Raw genomic sequence first — 20,490 nt, 5'->3', positions numbered from 1 at the left:
GAGAGCATACAAAGTCAGGGGAGGGGAGAGAGGCAGGGTGCAGTGGGGTGGGAGAGAGAGAACAGCGACTCCATTAATAGCTTGAGCCTGTTGGTCAACACAGGAGCATAATGTTAGAATTACACAGAATGAAACCGGCCTTGGCCCCTCCTAGTTGTGAAATTAGATCTTCCGGCTACACAAATAAGTACCACCAGGACAGTTAAGCATGATCCAGCAGGAAAAAGCACACACATACACACACACACAAATATTTCTGCACACAAAATTCAAAATATGTTTCGCCTACCTAATACCTGAACTTCCACAGCAGCAGTCTGCTACTGAAACGGAGGTAGAGGTCTGGTTTACTAACTATACAATGTAGTTTAACTTACTTCCATTCCGGAAAATATTGGCTCACACATCCTGTGCTTGAACATATGATTTTCAAACACACTGTGCTCTGGGAACATTTTCCTCATGTATATGTTTAGCAAGGAGTCCCTGCACACTCTTTGTACAAAATTTCATCTAACTAGGTGACATTTCCCCATCCTTGGCGTACTATTCCTCCAAGTCGCCGAAATGAAATGTAGACCTCGTATGCAGTGGCGTAGCGTGGGGGGTGCCAGGGGTGCCGGCCGCACCGGGAGCAACTTGGGCGGGGGGCGCACTCGCACTAGCAGCTCTCTGCCCCTACTAAAATCCACGGGTTAGGCAGCCCACGCTCGCTCGGCTTGGCGAGGAGGTCGCAGAAGGGGGAGAGCAAAGCCTTCTGCCGCGGGCAAAAAAAGGAGAGGAAGCCGGGCGGGCGGGCGGGCTGGCTGGCTGGCGGGGGTCTGGCTGCGCCTGCTGCTGCCGTTGCCGCTGCTGCCGGGCTTTGACAGCTTGGCGAAGTGGAGGGAGAGGAGCTGTATGGTAATTGCGGCTCTCTCTCCACTGGCTGCGCCGAGCAGGGAGTCTGGCGAGGGGGCGGGAAGAGACTTTCCCCCCTTTTTTCTACCTCGCCTGGTCAGAAAGGAGAGCGGAGTCTCCTCAGGGCGCCCTCAGGCAGGGCAGGGCAAGGCAAGCAGAGCGAGGAGGAGAGAGAGGGGAAGGGGGGGGAGCAGCCAGGAAACGCCTCGGTGTGGAGGGGGAATCAATTAAGGAGAGAAAAGCCTTGGAGAAAGGGAAAAAAGGAAAGAAAAGAGGCAGCTCCGGGAGAGCGCGGGGGAAAGAGAAGCCTCGCTGCTGCTGCTGCTGCTGCTGCTGCTGCTGCTGCTGCTGCTGCTGCTGCTGCTTGGGAGAGTAAATTACTGTACTTGCCTTGCCCCGGGTTAGGGGGCGCAAATTACTTGCCTTGCCCCGGGTGCTGATAACCCACGCTACGCCGCTGCTCGTATGGGGCTCTGAAAGAGACTTCCGAATAGATTTCAGCATGTCTGCAGTTCAATTCAGTTCACGGAGTGCCAAAATTAGAGCTCTTCGCCAAACCTTAGCAGGAATAGCAAAGTATTTACTACAACTGAACGCTTCGCTCCAGTGCTTCACTCAACTAAATCTTTACATATCAGGATGGCAAAGGGCAAAATTTAATTGGTTTGCTTGCCACCTTATGGACACGATTGTGTGAGATGCTCTTCCTGTGTCTTTTAACAGAATATATATATACAGTGGTACCTCGGGTTAAGAACTTAATTCGTTCTGCAGGTCCGTTCCTAACCTGAAACTGTTCTTAACCTGAGGTACCACTTTAGCCAATGGGGCCTCCCACTGCTGCCGCTGCGCAATTTCTGTTCTCATCCCGAAGCAAAGTGCACGCGCACACACACACACACACACACACAAACACACACAAGGACATGCTCTATAGAGAGCTGGCTTCAGGCATCAAGTCTATTGGCAGACCAATTCTGCATTGCAAAGATGTCTGCAAGCGTCGTGGTGTGAATGCTGTCAACATCAACCCCGCCATGTGGGAATCCCTTGTAGACAGTGCCCAGAGACAGGCAGTCAGGTCCTGTGTCTATAGCAGTGACCAGAGTAGGGATGACCGCAAGTAAGAGCCCAGAGACAAGAAACGCCATGGTGCATCTGCAGCAGCGCAACCGGACGCCTTAATCTGCCCCAGCTGCAACAAAACATGTTGCAAATATCCTTTACATACAGTGGCCCATCTAGTCCCACATCCTGTTCCCACAGTGGCCAACCAGATGCCCGCGAGAAGCCTGCATGAGCGCAGCAGCACTCTGCCCACCTGAGATTCCCGGCAACTTGAATAGCAATGGTTTGGCATTGTGTAAACTACATGCAACAAGTTCCTTTTGACTGATAAGTCACCTAGAAATTCTTTAAATCAGTTGATGGCCCCAAGTCATTCAATGACTCATGTAACTTCCCCGTTGAAAGGAGTTTCTCAATACAAGCAGGAAGTTTGAATTAATCATTGAGAAAGTTTGAATTAAAAAAAACCCCTCCCCCACAAAGCAGGATGTGTCACAAAATACTTCATCAGGCCCTATGTACATATTCAAATATCTGTACACACACACACACCTCAAAACCAGTCGGGTACCCCTTTCCACCTTTTGAGGAGAAAGCAAGGGGGTATCTTAAAATCCAATGAGGTTCCATGAACATCACACTTCTTCATAAGGTACAGAGAAACATAGCAGAAATTATCTGAGCAAAACAAGGGCAACCTCATTCATCCAAAGGGACTGGGGGGAGCATCCCAGAGTCTGGTACCCCAATCCAGGAAGGGTGCTTAGCACAAAGTAGCAGACACCATCATACAATTTCCTTGCTAAACTGGAGGCTATTATTAAGCTCTTTGTCGGCTCCAGTTCATTTTAAATGAGGCTGTGTTCCCATTATCATAAGCTCCAGCTCCAGTGTCCTCCCACTGCTGGTGTCTGAAGCAAAGTACACATGACATAATCCATGTGTATAGTTGGGAGGGTCCCCAGGGGGGTAATCTAGTCCAACCCTGTGCAAGGAAGGGATCTCCTTGCCCAATGTGGGGCTCCAACCCACGACCCTGAGGTTAAAAGCCTCATGGTCTACCTGAGCTGGGACGCGGGTGGCTCTGTGGGTTAAACCACAAAGCCTAGGACTTGTCGATCAGAAGGTCGGCGGTTCAAATCTCCGTGACGGGGTGAGCTCCCGTTGCCCAGTCCCTGCTCCTGCCAACCTAGCAGTTCAAAAGCACTTCAAAGTGCAAGTAGATAAATAGGTACCGCTCCAGCGGGAAGGTAAACGGCATTTCCGTGCGCTGCTCTGGTTCGCCAGAAGCGGCTTAGTCATGCTTGCCACATGACCCGGAAGCTGTACGCCAGCTCCCTCGGCCAATAAAGCGAGATGAGATGAGCACCGCAACCCCAGAGTCGGACACGACTGAACCTAATGGTCAGGGGTCCCTTCACCTTTAACTACCTGAGCTATCCCATACCTATCCTGTAGTTTCTTGAGAAATGCTGTCATTTGATGCGTTCTCCCCTCAAACCAGCTTCCATCCAATTTGAAAACATAAGCGACTGTTAAGCTGAGGTATGTACAGTACAGATAGCCATTGACCGTGCTCCACCGACAGTGTGGGGAGTTGCAGGCATTCAGAAACAAATCAGGCAATGTGCATTGGGTGAAACATCCCCACTTGCTCCCTGGTGTGTACAGCAATCTAAAAATGTGACAGAGGGGAAGGAACTACCTCACCGCATTCGAAGCCTCTCTGTGTACATAGCCTGAGTTTCTGCAAGGAACATGTTGATGGATTGGTGTCCTTGGACAATCTGCTGGACTGTAATCTCGCTTTCTCCCAATAAAGGCAAAATATTCACAGTTCTGACATCCCTTTCTCTCTTAGAACTAGCCTTCCGGAGTTTATCATTCCAGAAGGACTCCCTTGCAAGGCATCATCCTTGAAACATGAACAAGTCAGCTGCTGGGAAAGATGTTCGGTGCTTTGGCCATGAGATCAGCTGAGCTATGAAATGGAAATCCTGCTTACAGTAGCCTTCATTGAAGTTGCACTGGGTGGGGCCTCAAACCACACTGCCATAGTCACGCTATGAATTAGAATCACATTACTAAAATGACCCAACCAGAAAAGGAGCAGCAAAGCCAAGCGGATTTTTCAAAAGCCAGGGTGTGTTAAGGCCCAAATCGTTATAAATGGGGCAAAGCTATACCAACAGTCAATCTTTGTGAACAGGCAAGGAAGGCATCAAAAGTGATGAAGAGACTTCATGGGCTAGGAAGTCCATGCTCCAAGTCTCATGTTCACCGTGAACTTGCACAGTTCAGGGAATACCCTCCCACTCTGCCCCCCAGCATTTTCCCACTAGAAATCCACGCTAGTAACTTGGGATATCATTGTAAGAATTGCTGAGATAATGTGCTGAAGTGCTTTGAGCACCCAGGAAAAACACTACAGAAACACCAAATAATCATATCCCTTGCAACCTTATATCCAGATTGGTTTTTAAGTTTCCTTTGTCTTCCATTAGGTAATTTTATTTTAATATATTTTTTTCCCCAATTAAAAAACACAGCAGCCGCCAGCTGGGCTGCCCCTCTCCAAATCAATTTCTATCCATTCATTAGATAACACTTCCTTGTCACAGGCCAGTATGCAAGTTGGTGCTTGGACATTCAAATCCAAATGTTTTCCTTATCGCTGCCACTCGCTTTGCTTGGGTTCCTATGAAAATGTGGGCTCAAGAATATTATTGGCAAAAAAATGGAAGCAAGAAGAATTACCGATGAAAGAAGAATGGAGGACGAAATTGATGGACTATGCAGAATTAGATAAATTAACAGGAAGGATTCGTAACCTGCAGGATCAGAGATTCTTGGAGGACTGGAGTAAATATATGAACTATTTGAAAAGTAATTGTGATGAACAGATCACACTAGTAGGACTGCAAGAAGTTTTGTAAGGTGGATTATCTGAAATATTACAAGAAAGACTATGAAAAGAATTATTAGTTAAGGATAATTAAATGCAAGATAGAAATTAAGAAATGCAGAATAAGTGTTAAAGAACAGAAAATCATCAGAGGTGTTGACGGAAGTCTAAAATATTGTATAAGATAAGAAGATATGTTGTATGACTGTTGGAACTGATATGTTAAAAAATCAAAAAAAAATGTATAAAAAAGAAAAGAAAATGCGGGCTCGAAATATAATTCATAGGGGAAATCTAGCAAACCGTCTTAAAACTGCAGGGAGTGCTAGGAAAAGGGGGGAACTGGTGCAAGAAAGATAACAATGAACAAGAAAGAGATCAACAATGAACAGAGGAAAGCTGACTGTTTGCAAGCGAACCATTTCCCTTACACATCACAGTCACAAAGCAGCTCCTTTATGCACGATCATATGCCCAGTATCCTCCCGCTGTGATGACATTATATATCCGTAGAGAGAAGCAAGGGTAGAAATCTAGACATGAAATCACATGTTTCTACACCACTATGGTAGGATAGTGACCACAAAAAACAAACAAGGCTACAGTGGTAATAAATACACTTTTAACAAGGTCTGCGGTTAAGTAAACTCCAAAATTACTAGCCAAGAAGCAGGTGTAGTTCATAATAACTGCATTTGGTCATCATCTAGGTCTTGTTTTCTCCGCTAAAAAAATGAAACTTCCACACATTAGGACCCAACAGCAAAAGCAACAAGCCCAGCAACACCTGCTTCTGATTCCTGTAACTCTTGCCACCTTAATATCCAGCTTGTGACTCAGAAGCTCACGTTTTCAATACAGAACAAAAAAAATTCCTTCCAGTAGCACCTTAAAGACCAACTAAGTTAGTTCTTGGTATGAGCTTTCGTGAGCTTGGTATGAGCTTTCTGAAGAAGTGTGCATGCACACGAAAGCTCATACCAAGAATTAACTTAGTTGGTCTTTAAGGTGCTACTGGAAGGAATTTTTTTTGTTTTGACTATGGCAGACCAACACGGCTACCTATCTGTAACTGTTTTCAATACAGGTTGTTCCAAACTGAAAGGTATTGGCTGTGCTTGCATGCAACAATAAACTAGACCTTCTGGCTTTTCATAAATTTATTTAGGAATGAATGCTGCTTCATCTCTCCCACATTAATCCTCTCCTGCCACAGACAAGATAAGCAAACCAGAAAGCCATTAGCTGCAAGCCAAGGAGCATGGATTCTTGCTCCCTAACAAACCATGGCTTCAGGCTGACTAGAGTTTGTGGCTTGCTGGGGAGCAACAAACCACGATCCCAGGTTCATTAATGGGAAGCCAAGGTTTCTTAGGCCGTGTTTACACCCACACTCCTATTTACTGGGTGTTTATTTAGTGTTCACGCAACGCTATCCGAAATACGTATGTATCCTATACACCTTGTTGTAAGATACTACTGTTTGACGGCTTGTTTCTCGAACCAGCTTCATGCCGATTGAGTTGTTCCTATTTCATCCCCGGCCAAAGTGGGAACATCTCTGCATAGGGTGAAGACATCCCTGCCCTGTCAGTGCCCCCTGGTTTGTTACCAAACAGCAACGAATCGGACACTGATGAAGCTGTGCTGATGTGAAGAGCTGTGAAATGAACCACACACACAAAAAACACCCCCAGCCAATTAACTGTGCAGTAATGTGAACTCATGGGACGCAGGTGGCGCTGTGGGTTAAAGCCTCAGCGCCTAGGACTTGCCGATCGAAAGGTCGGCGGTTCGAATCCCTGCGGCGGGGTGCGCTCCCGCTGCTCGGTCCCAGCGCCTGCCAACCTAGCAGTTCGAAAGCACCTCTGGGTGCAAGTAGATAAATAGGGACCGCTTACCAGCGGGAAGGTAAACGGCGTTTCCGTGTGCGGCTCTGGCTCACCAGAGCAGCGATGTCACGCTGGCCACGTGACCCGGAAGTGTCTCCGGACAGCGCTGGCCCCTGGCCTCTTGAGTGAGATGGGCGCACAACCCCAGAGTCTGTCAAGACTGGCCCTTACGGGCAGGGGTACCTTTACCTTTACCTTTTTAATGTGAACTCACCTAGTGCTCGGAGGAAGAGTGATGTGGGCACCATTAGGTACTGAGCACCAACCAGCATGCTGCTCGTTCTTAATAAGCCAGAACGCTTGGGCTTAACATTGCATGCAAACACAGCCAATTATATTTGAGACCGCTTCATGTATTACAGTTCTTTGAGTGGAAATAAGCTTAATGTAGAAAATGGAAAAAGCTGCACCTAGCGCCATAATGTCTACACTAAGGTGTGAGTAATCTCAGGTTTGCAGGCCAAATGCAGCCAATCAAGACCACTCTTCTCTCTTTTTCACGACTCTCCCTAACCCTTGGGGGGAGTCACACAACCCAGTAACCCCACAGCTGCTGAGACTGGTAGTTCTGTTTGTGGAATACAGGGGATCAAGAACAAAAAAACCCCCAACAATTATGTGCCTTCAATGGAAGACTTAAGATTGCCATCTCTCTTCCTTGCACCCCCATTCTGGGTCTCCACAGGGCTGTCAGGCCTAGATGAACCTTTTTTATAATTAAAAAAAAACACATTTCCGATATGGGGCCCACTCAGCCTTCCTGAAGCTGAGGCTCCAATACTTTGTTTTTTTTAAAAAAAAAAAACATTTTTTATTGCTTTTTAGAAATACAGAAAAAAGAATAAAGAGTGGTTATAAGAAGATAGGGTATAAGTAACAAGTTTCCATATTCTTTTTCCATCTATTCTATAAGACTTCCCCACATCCTCCGAACCCTGCGTTCTCTGTCTTATAAAGCATCAGCAATTTGTTAACTTATTTCAAAACTTATTGTAACTTCCATTTTATCATGTTCCCTATTTTCAATTTTACTGTAGCTCAATTCTTATATGTTTTATATTAAACACAATAAAGTTATTTCATTATTTTACCTCTGAATTCTTGTGTCTTAATTTTCATTTCATTAACTTACATTTGCTGAAGCTAGAATTTCCTGAAAGGTGCATTTTTTAACATTCATACAGCTTATAATGTTTTTTCAAATAGTCCTTAAACTTTTCCCAGTCCTCCTCAGTTGTTTCTTCTCCCACGTCTCGGATTCTGCCAGTCATTTCAGCCAGCTCCATATAGTCCATCAACTGCGACTGCCATTCCTCCAGCGTGGGCAAATCTTGTGTCTTCCAATATTTTGCAATCAGGATCCTTGCTGCTGTGGTAGCATACATAAAAAAGGTTCTGTCCTTCTTAAGCACTCTCTGATCCACCATGCCCAGAAGGAAGGCCTCTGGTTTTTTAGGTAGGGTAAATCTCAGTACCTTTTTTAGTTCATTATGGATCATTTCCCAGAAGGCCTTCACTTTCGGGCAGGTCCACCAGAGATGAAAGAATGTCCCTTCCGCCTCTCCACATTTCCAACATTTGTTGTCAGACAGATGATATATCTTAGCTAACTTGACTGGGGTCATGTACCACCGGTATACCATTTTCATAATATTTTCCTTCAAGGCAGTGCAAGCCGTGAATTTCAAACCGGTGTTCCATAACCTTTCCCAGTCTGCAAACATAATGTTATGCCCCACATCCTGAGCCCATTTTATCATGGCGGATTTGACTGTCTCATCCTGTGTATTCCACTTAAGCAGCAAGTTATACATTCTCGAAAGTAGCTTACTTTTTGGCTCTAACAATTCAATCTCCAGTTTCGATTTTTCCACCTGGAATCCAACTTTTTTATCTATTTTAAATACCTCTTGAATTTGCGCATAGTGCAGCCAGTCTCGTACCTTAGTTTTCAATTTCTCCAAACTTAGCAGCCTCCAATTGTCTCCAGTTTTTTCAATTATTTCCCAATATTTAGGCCAATGGGCCTCCATGTTGGGTCTCTTACGTGCCTTGGCCTCCACCGGTGAGAGCCACCTCGGAGTTTTACTCTCCAATAAGTCTTTGTATTTTATCCAGACCCTCCAAATTGCTCTTCTAACAATATGGTTTTTAAACAATTTATGCACTTTAGCCTTGTCATACCACAAATATGCATGCCACCCAAACGCATTGTCAAACCCTTCCAGATCCAGGACGTCAGTGTTCTCCAATAAAATCCAATCTTTCAACCAGCAGAAGGCTGCAGATTCATAATATAGCCTCAAGTCTGGCAGGGCAAATCCCCCTCTTTCTTTCGCATCAGTTAATATCTTAAACTTTATTCGGGGCTTTTTGCCCTGCCAAACGAACTTAGAGATATCCTTCTGCCACTTTCCAAAACATTCCACCTTGTCCACGATCTGTAGGGCCTGAAACAAAAATAACATTTTCGGCAATACATTCATCTTTACAGCAGCTATTCGGCCTAACAAGGAGAGTTTCAATCTTGACCATATTTCCAAATCTCTTTTAATTTCTGACCAACATTTCTCATAGTTATCTTTAAACAAATTCAAATTTTTGGAGGTCAAGTACACCCCTAGGTATTTTACCTTTTTAACCACATTCAGCTCCATTTCTTTGGAGAACTCATCTGTTTCTGTAACTGTCAAATTTTTTGCTAAAACCTTATGAGGCTCCAATACTTTGGCCACCTCATGAGAACAGAAGACTCCCTGGAAAAGACCCTGATGTTGGAAAAGATGGAGGCCACAAGGAGAAGGGGACGACAGAGGATGAGATGGTTGGACAGTGTTCTCGAAGCTACCAACATGAGTTTGACCAAACTGCGGGAGGCAGTGGAAGGAGTGCTTGGCGTGCTCTGGTCCATGGGGTCACGAAGTCGGACACGACTAAACGACTAAACAACAACAACAGCCTTCTTTTGCCCTTGATTTAAGTCAAGGTGGGCTCCGAGATTCAGGTTTTACCCCAAAATTTTGCCTAGAAACCAGAGAAAGGTTTAAGGCTATTTGGTTCTTTTAACCTTCCAGGGCTGGAGGAAGGGCCTCACACACATCTAGACAAATGCAGGGCCTCCCTGGTTTATTTTTAAGTTTTCTCCCCAATTAAGGGAAACAGGGGACAAGAATGACAGAGCAGGCCGACATTCTGCGCTCTCTTTTCTCTCCCCACATGGAAATCAAGGTGTAAAGCAGGAATGTAGAAAGATGCCTCACACAGACTCAGATCATTGGTCTGGTTGATTCACTATTGCCTATACCAGTGTTTCCCAAAACTGGGTCTCCAGCTGTTTTTGGACTACAACTCCCATCATCAACTCTAGCTAGAAGGACTGGTGAGCAGGGATAACGAGAATCGTAGTCCAAAAAGAAGCTGGATATACTAATGATATCTCCAGCATGTACTCCCCAGATAGTGTTTGATTCCAGATCCCATCAGTGCATGGCCAATGAGACAGGGATGATGGGAGTTGTAGTCTGAGAGCATCTGGAGGTCTCCATGTTGGTTACCTCTGGTCTACACCGGCAGTGGCTCCCCAAGATGTGAGGCGTGATTCTCTCCAAACCCTACCTGAAGATTTCGGGGATTGGAGCATGTGAGACAAATGCTTCTTCCATTAAGCTGCAGTCCTTCCCAAGTTAAAGGCAAGTATCCCTTGGCAACAAAGTTTTAAAGATGCTTTGGCAGAGTTGCTGTAAAGAAACCACAGCTGTAGAGATCCTGAGCAATGCTTCTCTAACTCTCATTGCCCTCAAAAACTTGCCCTGATGGCAGAATTCACATTTATGCTTGTAAGCGAAAAGAGAGGCCCACTTTCTCAGCGGCAAACCCAGTCCCCTCTTCCTCCCAACAGTTTTAAAAGGCTTTTAAGACTACAGAATGTTAATGTTGGCAAAGGTCTATTTTAAGCCCTTGTTGATGTGTTTATATGGGTTCCTCCACAGCAGGACTCATATTTTCAGTTTAAGATCGGAAAAGGACTAACGTTTAAGAGCAGTAACACAGCTGGTGCGATGTGCAGTGATTTAAGACATGTAATGATGTTTATGGGATGCGGGTGGCACTGTGGGTTAAACCACAGAGCCTAGGACTTGCCGATCAGAAGGTCGGCGATTCGAAACCCCACAACGGGGTGAGCTCCTGTTGCTCGGTCCCTGCTCCTGCCAACCTAGCAGGTTGAAAGCACGTCAAAGTGCAAGTAGATAAATAGGTACCGCTCCGGCAGGAAGGTAAACGGTGTTTCCGTGCACTGCTCTAGTTCACCAGAAGCAGCTTAGTCATGCTGGCCACATGACCCGGAAGCTGTACGCCGGCTCCCTCAGCCAATAAAGTGAGATGAGCGCTGCAACCCCAGAGTCGGCCACAACTGGACCTAATGGTCAGGGGTCCCTTTACCTTTACCTTTAATGATACTTATACCATGGCAGTAACTTTTATTTACAGCAAATTCGGACAACTGTCAAGTCAGAGCCAAGGAGACAAAGGCAGATTCGCACACTCACAAGTTAACTGCTCACAAGGTCTACTGTCATAATCAATGTAATGTGGGAACAAGCAAACTCATGCAAGATGACCCAGTTCCTGCCTATAAGCTAGAGAATTGCAACGCCACTTTTCAGTCCACGGAAGGAGAGCCACAATCTTGTGTGAGTTCAAGAACCCCACATTACATTGCTCATGCATGTAGACAGGCTTGCTAGAATTGGGTTTTTTGTTTGCTTGCTTGCTTTTGCAAACTCTATCCTCAACATATTTCCATAGCCATCTCAGATAGCCATGCAGTAGGCTCTCTCAAAATGTGTGGGACATGGAGATGTAGTAATATAATTAACCCCGGTGTTTATGTCCTTCTGCTTTGGTGAACTTCTGAGTGGCAGTAATACTACTTTCGAAAGCATGGTCAGAGTGTCCCCCTCTTCCTCAAATTCAGTTCTGTATTACACAATATTCTTTTAAGCAGTTAACAGCATAGAAGGCAAACAGGAAAAACAGAACTAACCTGTAACAAAACAAATCAGCACTGTATTTACTGATCTGAGAATGCAAACATTTTGCAAACGAATTCATTTCATCCCAGTGTTAAATGCAACGTAAGTAAAAACTACCGTAACAATGTTTCCCAAACAAATTGTTGCAAGTGATTGTAACTGCCAGCAAGACCGTGTCTTCACTTTCAGACCACAGATATATTCTACACAAAAACAGCCAGATCATGCAAATGGAATTGCCCATATGATATTATTACTATTATTATTATGATATTAGCAGTAACTAAAAGATGTTAACAACAGCCAAGATACGGACTAATCTCTCCACAGGAAAAAACTAAAAACCTGAACAGTATCATTTGGTGCAAAAGTAAGTGTTGTCTCACATATTCTGTCTTTCTTGTCAATGTTATGAGAGTTAATCCTGAATGCTGGCTGCAAACTAGGAATGCAGCAAACATCTGTGAATTAAAACAGGAATACTAAAAAATAAATAATAATAACAACAACAAAAACAACCACCCAGATTCTAGCAAGGACCTTTCTAACCGAAGTTTGCTGCCATTTTACATAGCCTTGAGTAGATTCTCTGACACTCCATACTAAACCACATCCATAGAGCTGTTCTTATGAAGTTGTTGTCTATTCAGCCCAGTGTCACCATGCAGCATCCTGGAGTAGCTGCCAGGTGTGCTGAGCCCCAGCAGGGCCTACTGCTACACAGGTGCCTGCCGTGGAACCTCAAAGCACCTGCCCAGCAAGCCTGGGTTTTCAAACCAAGTACCTTGGAATCACCATTTTAATTTTGCACAATGCTGTATCAGGGACAGGAAGCAGAGGGGAACCTAGCTCAGTACTGCTTGCACTGACCGGCAGAGGCTCTCCACACTTACAGGGAGCCCTAACTGGAGACGCTGGGACTTGAACCCGGGAACTTCTGTTTGCAATACCACCGAGCAATACCACTGAGCCACGGTCCACCTCTACATGGTGGCTCTAAGTCACGTCTTGCCCACCAAAGGAACCTTAACCCACATAAGGACATTTTGGCCCACATAAGGACATTTTGGCAAGGGCCTCCTCACACCTGGAGCCAGACCTGGGACAACTGACTGGGTTGTTCAAGGACGGACCCACAAGAACATACAGTGACTCTCCAAAAACAACAGCTGTGAAATGAAATTGGGTAGGAAGGAAATAGAGGGGAGGGCCGTAAATCAGAATTTGACTTAATAATCCACAGCAGCACTTTAATAATAATAATAATAATAATAATAATAATAATAATAAATTATTATTTATTATTTATTATTTATACCCAACCCATCTGGCTCGGTTTCCCCAGCCACTCTGGGCGGCTTCCAACAAAACACTAAAATACAATAACCTATAAAACATTAAAAGCTTCCCTAAACAGGGCTGCCTCCAGATGTCTTCTAAAAGTTCGGTAGTTATTTTTCTCTTTGACATATGATGGGAGGGCATTCCACAGAGTGGGTGCCACTACCGAGAAGGCCCTCTGCCTACTTCCCTGTAGCTTTGCTTCTTGTAGTGAGGGAACCACCAGAAGGCCCTCGGCACTGGACCTCAGTGTCCCGGCAGAACGATGTGGGTGGAGACGCTCCTTCAAATGCAACATGGAATTGACTAACCTTGGAATCAGCTGTCACTTTGCTTTGTTTTGTTTTTTAAAAATCCTAAGTTTCTAGTCCTCAGCTGTTAGAAAAGGTAGGTGTGGGAAATAACTTGCGAGATTTCAAAAGACAGGAAGGGCAGCAGTGGGAACCAAGCGGGATTTGCTATGGGCAGGACTTTCACTTTGTGCCATTCCCCATGAGTAACGGGAGAACAATAAAAATTGTGCAAACCCATCTGGCACAGCATCCAGGTTAGCCTGGCACAGAGTGTTATCCGTTGTGGAGTATGCGCAGGACTGCCTAGAATTCTTACTGAGCTCTCCTGAGTTACGGTACCAACATCTGTTGGTGAATCAGAGAACCTGGTTTCCCAGCCATAAGCTCAGAGGGTGACCCTGGGCCAAATCATCTATCTCTCAACATCAACTTCCCATCTGCAAAAAAAAAAAAAAAAGATGCCACCTCCAAGCTTTATTGCAAAGACAAATGGCATAACGATTACAACAGACTTTGCACACCAAATATGGCAGTGTAATAAATCAGCCTCCAATTACATACACCGCCTTGATATTTTCCATGGGATTGACTGTGCTATCATTGAGCCATTCCACCTCTTAGCTGAGCAAACATGTTCTGGAGAGAAACCTATTAAAAATAAGCTCCTTTACATCCAATTCCTATTCAGAATTTATGCCTTCTTAAAGGTAACAGGAAGCTAATAATACTAAGCCCTGGTTATCTACACCCATTATCTTGGTGTGTTTTTTATGGCTCTAGCAGATGGAATGAGTGCACTAGGCCTAAAGCCAGATTATACTAGATCGAGAATTCAAGGTTTCTAAATCAACTCAACAGAACCTTTAGACTAACGCCTAGCTTTCACTGAGGTTGTAAGTGAGGTTGTGTCAGGGACGCAATGCTCTGACTTCAGATGGGGGCTAACATTACTGAATGTTCCTTCCATTCATAACATGCCCTCCCCATAGAAAACTAGGTGTCAAAATGACAGCCTTCTGCATGAGTTGCTTAGACATCTGCATGAGTTGCTAGTTTTCTGTGTGCAGGGAATTCCACCCACCCTCTGCAAGGTATGGTTGCAGCATTTGGGGCTACAGTGGTACCTTGGTTCTCAAACTTAATCCATTCCAGGAGTCCATTAGGCTCCCAAAACCAGCTTCTGATTGGCTGCAGGAGCTTCTTACACTCAAGCGGAAGCCAAGTTGGATGTTCAGCTTCTGAAAAACGTTTGCAAACCGGAACACTTACTTCTAGGTTTGCAGCGTTCGGGAGCCAAGCCGTTCAAGTACCAAGGTACCACTGTATTTAGTCAAGTTTCAAGTCTTGTCTGAGTGACGTCTACGTTGGCCTGGTCATGTCCCCAGAATGGAAGATGGCAGGATCCCCAAGGATGTGCTCTATGGGGAGCTGGCTTCAGGCACCAATCCCATTGGCAGACCATTTGCAGATGTCTGCAAATGTGGAGGGAAGGCTGGCAACATCAACCCCGCTGTGTGGGAATCCCTTGCGGATAATCACAGTGCCTTGAGACACAGTGTCAGGTTGTACATCCATACCAGTGACCAGAGGAGGAAGGACCTATGTTGTCAGCGTCCCTTCACCTTTCTGTTCATTCTCAACCAGCACATTAAACTTGTTTGCTGCATTCAACCAGAAATAGTCTGCTTCTCTCTCTCAGCTAATAATGTAATTAAAGAAAGCCATTTCCCAGCCAAAAAGACAAGAGAGCATATCCCCTCCTGCACTGCAAGGACTAAAATTAAACTTCTGGCACTGTTTATAGAGGCAGGATTTGGACTCAAACTCCAGAAAGGTGTCAAAGCCAATTTCCCCCCCCCTCCTGGGTAAAATTAAACATCCACATGCAGCATCTGCTGAAGGTCAGGACTGATGTTTTCAAAGCATCCTTGAAAATAATTGTGAGGTTAATGCGCACACAAACACATTGGCTTTTCATTTCCAACATCCCACCCAGCTCTTGCCTGCCAAGGCCAGAGGGCAAAGAGACCAATCATGAGGCAGCAATCCTGATGAGCACTTCCTCGGCTGGGGACAGGGGCGGCCTGTCCCATTTTGCCTCAGGGGGTGAGACAGGAAGGTGCCACCCCCCCATGCTTACCATGGTTGTGCCATGGCAGCTTCTGGCAAGATCCTGAGCAGCAATTATCTTGCCAGAAGTCACTATCACAGGCTCTGCCCCACAGGATTCCACCACCTGAGGCGGTTGCTTCGATCTGCCTCACGGTCAGGCCGGCCTTGAACACAGCAAAGCACTATGGCTAAAGGTAAAGGGACCGCTGACCGTTAGGTCCAGTCGCGGACGACTCTGGGGTTGCAGCGCTCATCTCGCTTTACTGGCTGAGGGAGCCAGCGTTTGTTCGCAGACAGCTTCCGGGTCATGTGGTCAGCATGACTAAGCTGCTTCTGGCAAATCAGAGCAGCGCACGAAAACGCCGTTTACCTTCCCACCTATTAGCGGTACCTATTTATCTACTTGAACTTTTTGGTGTGCTTTCGAACTGCTAGGTTGGCAGGAGCTGGGACCGAGCAATGGGAGCTCACCCCGTTGTGGGGATTCGAACCGCCGACCTTCTGATCGTCAAGCCCTAGGCTCTGTGGTTTAACCCACAGCACCACCCACATCCAGCACTATGGCTACGAACAGTCTTTTAGCACACCTCCGTTTTGTCTCTCTCTCTGCCCCCTCAGGTGGAAAACATGTGATTCTCCAACATGGACCAACGGTCAGGAATGATGAGAGGGCCATAGATTTCCCAGGGTTCTTACAAGGGAAAAATGATATCACAAGCTACCGTAACTCATTGCACTTTCCCAGGAGATGTAAGAATATAAGGAGAGCCTACTGGATCAAGCTAATGGAGCATCTATCCTGTTCTCACACCAGCCAACTAGATGCCTGTGGGAAACCCATAAACAGGACCCTTCAATAAGAGCACGTGCCCTTTCCGCAGTTCCCGGCAACCTCCTCTAGCAGAAAGTAGCAGACTTGGGTGGCAGCCATTGATAACCCTCATGAAGACATAGCAGAGAGCAACAGCCTATGCCAGGTCCACTGTCCCTCAGACCTTGTGGGGGGTCAGACTATATTTTTTTGTGGGGGGAGAAGAAGAACAAATTCCTATGCCCCACAAATAACCCAGAGATGTATTTTAAATAAAAGCACACATTCTACTCATGTAAAAACACAAGGCAGGCCCCGCAAATAATCCAGAGGTGATTTTAAATAAAGGACACATTCTACTCATGTAAAAACATGCTGATGGCCGGATTTAGAAGGCAATGGGACCAGATCCGGCCCCCGGGCCTTAGTTTGCCTATCCCTGGCCTATGCTCATGTGCAGCAACAGTAGAGACCATGTGAATCAGACCCACTGTTCCATCTTTCTCCAGACTGCATATACACCGACAGGCAGTGGTTCCTCAGGATTTCAAGCAGGAATCTTCTTCCCCATTGCTGAACCTGCCTGCAAAGCAGATGTACTACCACTGAACTTCCCCATCCATCACCCGCAGGCAATTTTTATCTCAGCCTAGGCAGCCAAGCAAGGACAGAACTACAAGATTGCTTTCAGAGATTCTGCAGCAGCACAGTAAACAGAAGAGCTATTTGCGACAGCCTCTTCTTGCTCTCTCAGATCCAATAGGCATGTGCCATTAAGGCGTTATGAGCTGGAAATTTATGGGGGAATTGGTGCACATTAAGAGACTACAGTTCTACCAAAGGCATCTTTACCCCCCCCCCCCAAAAAAAAACCCCACTGCGGTGCCTTGAGAGCCAGTGTGGTGTAGTGGTTAAGAGCGGTAGACTCGTAATCTGGGAAACCGGGTTCGCATCTCCGCTCCTCCACATGCAGCTGCTGGGTGACCTTGGGCCAGTCACACTTCTCTGAAGTCTCTCAGCCCCACTCACCTCACAGAGTGTTCGTTGTGGGGGAGGAAGGGAAAGGAGAATGTTAGCCACTCTGAGACTCCTTACACAGCAAATCCAAACTCTTCTTCTTCTTCTTGACACAGTCTGCCATTCCTCACCCCCAACTTGCAGAGAAGGTCCATTCATCCAAGTGCTACTACCTGTAATGATCTGCTGCTTCTTTCAAGAGACAAAGCAAATTGGTAGGCAATTCATGAGCACACATTGCGTGACGCAGCATGCTTTCAAATGAAGATGCGTAACAGCAGCAGGCCACCAGGAAATATTGCTTTAAAAGATAAGAACTAGTGATAAACGTTCTTTAAATATACCAGTCATGGGAAGTTAGTGGGAGAGGCAGTAGGGGGCTACTTAAGATGACAAAATTATAACTCCAGAATGCAACTTCACTTGAGGCAGAGAAACTATGAGCAACCGCCTACGGCACAAAACCTCTCCTCTTACCTGGAAACACAGGTACTCTTAATCTGAACTGTTTTTAACCATTCTGCAATGCACCCGAAGCAGATCCTGAGACACTATATAAATAAATATAGCCGCAATGTAGTAGAGACAATATAAATAAAGCTGCCCTCAGGAGACCCTGAGCTGTGGGGTTAATTGGAATACAGTCAGGATTTCAAGCCGAAAGGCAGAATGGAAAAAGATGCAGGCAGATCTACTGCATCTTTCTGTTAATTGCTTCTGAGCTCATACAAAATGGGTCCTTCTACAACTTGGTGCCCTCCAGATGTTCTGGACTTCAACTTACCCATCAGCCTCAACCAAGCATGGTCAGAAGAAAACAGCTCTCAGTTTAATCCAGGCTTGTATTTCACAAGTTAAAGCAAAGTTTTCAGACCTTCTAAAATTTCACCTTCTAAAATTAAAACCAAATTGTTTCAATTCTGCATTTTCAAGCAAGTAAGGAAAAGCCATCAAATTTGGCACCAAATGTAGAATTCAAACTTTTAAGCAAGTTTATTATCTTTATGGCTGATGAATATTTGAAAATCTGTAGGGAAATGCCTGATAACTCTCCAGAATGATGCTCAGAACAACTTTCAGACACCAAGAAGAGGAAATTCTATTATCTCCATATCTCCTTGCCCCTCACTATGATTAGCAGAAGCAGACTAAATTATTGTTGAAACAAAATTTAAAAATTCCTTCCAGTAGCACTACTGGAAGGAAATTTTTTTCCCTCCGACTACGGCAGACCAACACGGCTACCTACCTGTAACTAAATTATTGTTGTTAACATTATTAACTTACACATTTTTAATGAGTCACTCTTTTTATTTTATTTTTAAAAATGAACTCAAAGCGACTTACGAAAGCCCAAATGGGCTTCTAAGTGCTTTACAAGTAAGCGAAAACCCAATGACACAAGCATTAAGATAAAAACATTTGTAGTTAAATGACACGGTTAACTGGCACCATAAAACAACCCTATTAAAAGATTAAAATGTATGCTTTCATAATTGAAATATCAAAAAGCCAATCCCATTTATTGCGAACTATGCAAACTAAAGAACTGTATGCAAATGTGTATGACTAGTACAAGTTGTGAAATCCAGCTTTCCTTGGCAGAGAGAACACACTTTCCCACAGTCATCTTTTGGCCACTGTGAGAACAAGATGCTGGACTAGATGAGCCATTGGCCTAATCCAGCAGGCTCTTATGAGGTTCCTATCTGTCCACCTAGACCAGTATTGCTTACTCTGTCTGGCAGTGGCTTTCCAGAGTCTCAAGAAAGGAAAAGCCAAAGTCTCAAGAAAGGGTCAAAGGTGCCTCTTCAGCTGAAGTTGTCCTTGTCTGAACCTGCAGGCAAAACACACATGCAAAACTTTGACTCTGCCACACTGAGATGCAACCTGTCCCTTACAAACTTTGGCACTGCCCTCAGTTTCATCCAGCAAACAATATAGCGTGGTTTGAAGAGTTGAAGCTCATTCCTATGTTGTGAATTGCCCAGAGATCTACGGGTGAAGGGTGGTATACGAATTTAATAAATAATAACAATTCCAAAACATTCCTATTTTAGAAATAAACTCACTTTACTTTGGTGAGTTTTACTCCTTTATCTTGTAAAGTTACGGATTTCAGCTTTTGTTTCTTTCATTAAATTTATATGCCGCTCGATTTTAAGAAAACCTCAATGCAGTTTTTGTCTTTTGTCTTTCAGCAGGCCTTCTGAACATCACCTGAAGCAAAAGTACAAACTCAAAAGTAGAAGCTTTCAGCGATTCCAAATGAACAGCCCACAGAAAGCCGAAATATTCACAGACTTGTGTCACTTTACTCACAGTACATCAAACACCGAAACACATTCATGTTCCCACGACCTTAATTCAATCACAACATTGATTTGTGAATCCTGCAGATTTTGCCTCTTTCGATCCCATCCATTTTAATGCAGTTCCATAAATTTCCACCAGAATTACTATATACCAAATAATGTTACATTAAATATCCTATCACATACAGTATACCCATTTTTTCATTCTGTCTCGTTGTTTTCAACCATTATTTGTCTCACAAGCATCATCAATATGGCAACAGATTTATTGCTGCTATATAACGCAGGATATTCCATGCAAAAGGCAGCCTGTTTACTCTACAAATGTCATATGCAAAGTTCAGCAATAAATAATTTCTAAAAGCACAATAGAATTTGGAGTTTCCAGGAGACTAACAAACCCTGTCATTTGAGAGTACAGTGGACGCTCGGGTTGCGAATGTGATCCATGCAGGAGGCACATTCACAAACTGCAGCGGCGCATCTGCACACGCGCGGGTTGCAATTTGGCGCGCGTGCGTGAAGTGTGATTTATCGCTTCTGCACATGTGTGAGCACTGAAACCCAGAAGTAACCCGTTCCAGTACTTCCGGGTTCGGCACGGTGGGCAACCCAAAAGCACACAAGCTGAAGCGTTTGTAACCCAAGGTATGACTGTACTAGTTGTAATCCCATACTGGAGCAAGGGGTTACTAGGTAGTGATCAAAGTGCGCTCTGCACATTATCAGAAGCAAGCTTCGCAAATTCTAGCTGTTACAAGGCTGAACTTTCAGTATCCACAATAGGCTCTAAAGAGTTGCCCTGG

The 20,490-nt window shown here is 45.0% G+C and overlaps 2 protein-coding genes across 6 annotated transcripts in view; both read right to left on the bottom strand.

Annotated features, from left to right (window-relative positions):
* Positions 1-20,490, bottom strand: part of SLC4A4 (solute carrier family 4 member 4) — a 194,401-nt gene that overhangs the window by 156,503 nt on the left and 17,408 nt on the right. The gene's annotated exons all lie outside the window — the stretch shown is intronic.
* RUFY3 (RUN and FYVE domain containing 3) overlaps positions 13,867-20,490 on the bottom strand; it is a 231,185-nt gene continuing 224,561 nt past the window's right edge. The window contains exon 14 of the mRNA XM_083756531.1: positions 13,867-13,880. The gene's annotated coding sequence lies outside the window, so the exon portion shown is untranslated. The remainder of the gene's footprint in view (positions 13,881-20,490) is intronic.

Source organism: Podarcis gaigeae (genome assembly GCF_964106915.1).
Source record: "Podarcis gaigeae genome assembly, chromosome: 9".
Lineage (NCBI taxonomy): Eukaryota > Metazoa > Chordata > Lepidosauria > Squamata > Lacertidae > Podarcis > Podarcis gaigeae.
Note: the sequence above shows the minus strand (reverse complement) of the source record. Positions and strands in the feature narration are given on the sequence as shown.